The sequence below is a fragment of the Mustela putorius genome, unplaced genomic scaffold (genome assembly GCF_011764305.1).
Source record: "Mustela putorius furo isolate JIRA1106 unplaced genomic scaffold, ASM1176430v1.1 tig00003969_pilon_pilon_pilon, whole genome shotgun sequence".
In the NCBI taxonomy this organism is placed as follows: Eukaryota; Metazoa; Chordata; class Mammalia; order Carnivora; family Mustelidae; genus Mustela; species Mustela putorius.
In genome coordinates this window covers 2,798,263-2,803,723 of record NW_025422112.1, presented here as the reverse complement: position 1 = coordinate 2,803,723, position 5,461 = coordinate 2,798,263, and the positions used below count along the sequence as shown (strand labels likewise).

The 5,461-nt window shown below is 36.2% G+C and overlaps 1 pseudogene; it reads left to right on the top strand.

Annotated features, from left to right (window-relative positions):
• The first annotated feature begins 1,401 nt into the window (after window positions 1-1,401).
• On the top strand, window positions 1,402-2,581 carry LOC123389274 (annotated as a pseudogene).
• Window positions 2,582-5,461: the final 2,880 nt, after the last annotated feature.

The window sequence follows — 5,461 nt, the reverse complement described above, 5'->3', positions numbered from 1 at the left end:
AGAACCAAATCAGGCTCTGTCTTACCACACAAGAATTAGTACATCAACTTTGGAGTGGAAAAGAAGAAGAAATGAATACTTTAGGACAACCTCCAATAATAAGAAAAAGGATTAAGGTATATCTAATATCATGGATTATTTTGCAGTTACTAAAACTGAATTTTTAAAGAATATTTAATGATTTTGGAATGTGTTCATGATATATGTTTATATTCTTGAGGGATAGTTGTCTATTTTTTTTTCTTTTCTTATAATGTATCTGGTTTTGGTGTTAACAGTAATACTAGCCTCAGGAAAATGAGTATTTCCTCCACTTCTAGTATTCTGAAAGAGAATGTGTAGAATTGAAACCGTTTCTTCCTTAAACATTTGGTATAATTCACCAGTGACACCATCTGGGCTCAGAGTTTTACTTGATAGAAGTTGTTTTTGTTTTTGTTATTGTTTTTTTATGAGAGTGTATGGGAGTGGTGGCAGGGGGAGGGAGAGAGGGAATTCTTAAGCAGGCTCTACGCTCAGTGCAGAGCCAGTGTGGGGTTTAATCTCACAACCCTGAGATCATGACCTGAGCTGAAATCAAGAGTCAGATGCTTAACTGACTGAGCCATCCCAGCACCTGTTGTTGGAAGATTTTTAAACATATTTAATTTTTTAATGGATATATGACATTCATGTTATCTATTTATTCTTAAGTGAGTTTTAATAGTTTTGTCTTTCAAGGACCTGAAAGGGAAGCACTTTGGAATATAATTACCTGTCATTCTTAAATCTTAACTTTTTCATTAAAAGCTTAATACTTTAGTCAACAAAACTTTTTAGTAGAATTTTCTTTTGTAAATTCCTTCTAGACTTCCAAGATTCATTGTCAAAGTAGCTGGTATTTTCTTCTCTCAACTATGGCAGTGGGATTTTCAGCTAAGGAATTGTTCTTGTAGTCACCTCGTCCTTAGTTTGTGAAAGTATTGTTTATTTCAGTTCTGTTCAACCAGTTGGGCCTCTAATTGTCTTCTGCATGAAAAACAAAGAAAAGTGAATGGGGGAGTGCACATTGGTTCTTTGAGAGTGAAAAAATTAACGCCACCACTACCACCAACGAAGCTCTTTCTCTTGATTGTGACTCAGTTTTTTCACTTTATTCTTGAATGAGAAATCTCTTCTCTTGCTTTTCAGTTTAGGAGTTTGTTTAAATCAGTTATTATGCAGTTAGTTAACTGATAGGCCACGGAGACCAAGTTTGCTTTAGTAACAATTGACATTTATAACCTAGTTAAAACTTTAGCTTGACAGGGATGATACCTCATAATCCAAAGTAGAGTATTTAAGTTAAAACTTTTGAACTTAAAAAATCAAATTTTGCTTTCTGCCTGTGGACGCCGCCGAGTAAGCATCGTTAAAGTCTCCCCTCCCACCGCCGTCATGTCTAAGTCAGAGTCTCCAAAGAGCCTGAACAGCTGCGGAAGCTCTTCATCGGAGGTCTGAGCTTTAAAACAACCGATGAGAGTCTGAGGAGCCATTTTGAGCAATGGGGAACACTTACGGACTGTGTGGTAATGAGAGATCCGAACATCAAGCACTCCAGAGGCTTTGGGTTTGTCACATATGCCACTGTGGAGGAGGTGGATGCAGCCATGAATGCAAGGCCACACAAGGTGGATGGAAGAGTTGTGGAACCAAAGAGGGCTGTCTCAAGAGAAGATTCTCAAAGACCTGGTGCCCAATTAACTGTGAAAAAGATTTTTGTTGGTGGCATTAAAGAAGACACTAAAGAACATCATCTAAGAGATTATTTCGAACAGTATGGGAAAATCGAAGTGATTGAGATCATGACTGACCGAGGCAGTGGCAAAAAGAGGGGTTTTGCTTTTGTAACATTTGATGACCATGATTCTGTAGACAATTCTGGTAATGATTGTCATTCAAAAATACCATACTGTGAATGGCCACAACTGTGAAGTAAGGAAAGCGCTCTCTAAGTAAGAGATGGCTAGTGCTTCATCCAGCCAAAGAGGTCGAAGTGGTTCTGGAAACTTTGGTGGTGGTCGTGGAGGTGGTTTTGGTGGGAATGACAACTTTGGTTGCGGAGGAAACTTCAGTGGTCGAGGTGGCTTTGGTGGCAGTCGAGGTGGTGGTGGATATGGTGGCAGTGGGGATGGCTATAACGGATTTGGTAATGATGGAAGCAACTCTGGAGGTGGTGGAAGCTATAATGATTTTGGCAATTACAACCATCAATCCTCAAATTTTGGACCCATGAAAGGAGGCAATTTTGGAGGCAGAAGCTCTGGCCCTCATGGTGGTGGAGGCCAATACTTCGCCAAACCGCGAAACCAAGGTGGCTATGGTGGCTCCAGCAGCAGCAGCAGCTATGGCAGTGGCAGAAGGTTTTAATTCCTGCCAGGAAACAAAGCTTAGCAGGAGAGGAGAGCCAGAGAAGTGACAGGGAAGCTACAGGTTACAACAGATTTGTGAACTCAGCCAAGCACAGTGGTGGCAGGGCCTAGCTGCTACAAAGAAGACATGTTTTAGACAATACTCATGTGTATGGACAAAAAAACTCGAGGACTGTATTTGTGACTAATTGTATAACAGGCTATTTTAGTTTCTGTTCTGTGGACAGTGTAAAGCATTCCAACAAAGGGTTTTAATGTAGATTTTTTTTTTTTTTGCACCCATGCTGTTGATTGCTAAATGTAATAGTCTGATCATGACGCTGAATAAATGTGTCTTTTAAAAAAAAAATCAAATTTTAAAATATTTCATCACACTTACTATGAATTGAACTTTAATCTTAGTCATTTCAACAATTGGAACTTTATGGAATTTGATGAATTCTTAATCAAATTTTTCTTGGAAAATTTACTTCTTTTATTTTGTAAGCCAGGTTTATTGAAGTATAATTTATGCACTATAAAATTTATCCTTTTAGTAAACAATTCTCTGGAGCACCTGGGTGGCTCATGGGTTAAAACCTCTGCCTTCGGCTTGGGTCCTGGTCCCAGGGTCCTGGGATGGAGCCCCACATCTGGCCTCTGCTCAACAGGGAGCCTGCTTCCTCCCCTCTCTCTGCCTGCCTCTCTGCCTACTTGTGATCTATGTCTGTCAAATAGATAAATAAAATCTTTTTAAAAAAAATAAAATAAAATAAAATAAACAATTCTATGGATTTTGACGGACATAATTGGCCTGTGGAGTTGTATTATTCCCATCCTTCCATCCTCCTATTTCCTCTCCTCTTACCATTCTCCTATTACCCTTCCCTATCCCACTCAACATTCTTGAAATTTTTGAAATAAATGGGTAGGTGCTTTTACAAATTTCATAACATTATACTCAATATGAAAAGAAAATGTTCTCTGGTAGCTATACAAAATGCTAGCTGCTTCCTTAAAACTTGATTATTAGTTGTGACTATGTGGGAGCCTTTTCTTTTGAATTTGTTGCAAACACTAGCATTTCTTCTGAATGTTTATACTGTAATCCCTGAAGCTATTGTATTTTCTGTAATAAGTGACGTATGAGCTTCAGTGTAGACATAGCTACCACAGATGCATGTGATTCTTATATACTGTGAATCCTGTACTTTGTCAGTGGAGGATATGGGAGAGAATTTTTTTCTATTTTCTTATGATAGTGATATTTTCCTATTTTCTTTGTGATCTTTTACTTTTCTTTACAAGACTTTCAGAATTTCCCCCCAGTAATTCTCTGAAGGCCTCTCTTTAATAATCCTCTAATCTACTCTGTCCTTTAGTAAATTTGTTTTACAGTGATGTCATGTACATGACCCCAAAGTGAAGAGAGTAGCAAAAGGAAAAAATATTTTGACATGTGCATTTAAAGGGGAAATTAAAAATGTGTCATATAGTGAATATTTTGTACATGCATTCCCCTTCTTATTAAGCTAAGCTTAAGCTTTATCAGCTAAACTCATGGAATTGCTGGATCAAAGAGTATTAAAGTTTTAATACGTAACCTTAAATTTGTACTCCTGAGAGACTTGGCTGTAAAATTCCCATCAGTATGTATGAGAAAAATATTTCTCAACTTTCTTGCATTTCTTTGCTTCATGTTTGAAACTTTCATGTTTATATAGCTCTGCTTTGCAATAGTTAGAGCTAAATGTTTGCTTAACCAAGTTGAACTAAAAATATCTTTGCCAAAGACAAAGGTATGTAATTTAAGGTAGGGATGCTTCTGTTATTAAGTTAAAAGAATAGACAACTTTCAAGTGAAATGGAGATTATCTTCCAACTGGTTATTATGCCATACTATACAATAAAGAAATTTATTTAAAATGAAAATTTAGAATCTTGTACTATGCTGATAAATAGAATATAATTTTAAATGAAATGATATCTGTAAAATATTGAAATGATGATTCCTACATAAGAGTAAGAGTCTGGCACCATTTTGCAAAAATAGTTCCTCAGACTCTAGCAGTCTACCTTTCTATATATTATCTCAAGTGTCAATTCTCATTCATTTCTCTATTATATGTATTTTGGGAGATTTTTTTCTAACAATTGATACTATCGTATCATTCATTGCATTAGTATTTCTCATAAATATATAGTCTGTGAAAAAGCTCTATCCTAGAAAGAAAATAAAAATCATAAGGACTGTTGAACATACTGAGAGATTGCAGATTTTATGAGCAATTGACTAAGGACAAATATTTTTAGTCGTGTTTTGACAAGTTACTCATCTTTGGTGTAGGCAGAAGGAAGTAGTCTCTCCAGCTTAACCTTACCTGCTGATTATACAACTGCAAGGCTAGATCCTTATTTAAAGAGATTTCTATTAAGAAAGAGTGGGAAGCAAATCCATAACCATAGAGATGGCTAAATTATCTCTGATAAAATGAGATAATTTTGTGCAATGAGGAAAATCATTATAGATTTTAAAATTCGGCTATGATTCTGACTTCAGTTGCATAATTGCATACACCATTAATGCGAAAAGTTGATTTAAATATCCTGAAAATTGGGACCCCCCCCAAATGCTTTGTTTAAATTAGTGAGGTAAATTCATATGAATAATGGTGTTTAGTGCCATTTTATTGAAAACTTGCTTCAGTGCCTACGCTGTGTATGTATATACAGAAGACTGGAGTATTATAAAGTATAATGGTTTTATATAAAGAATGGTTTACTATGGAAAGAAATGACAAGGGGCTTTTTTGGAAAGTCCAGTATTTCAAAGAAAATCTGTGTGAAGTAACTAAGGTGAAACAGATTTTAAGCTTCTAAGGTCTATTTGCTTCAGTAGCTTTGGCCAAAAAAAATAAAACCTGAAGCATAAAGCAATGACTCCATCTTTAATGGTCAACCAATCTAAGTATGATTCTCTGTTGAGCTTGATAATGGAAGTCATCTTTGTTTTTGCTTATGCCAGACACCTAGCAGGAAATTCCCTTTGGAATCCCCTAATCTCACTTCTGTGCATTCTCTTCTGTACATTA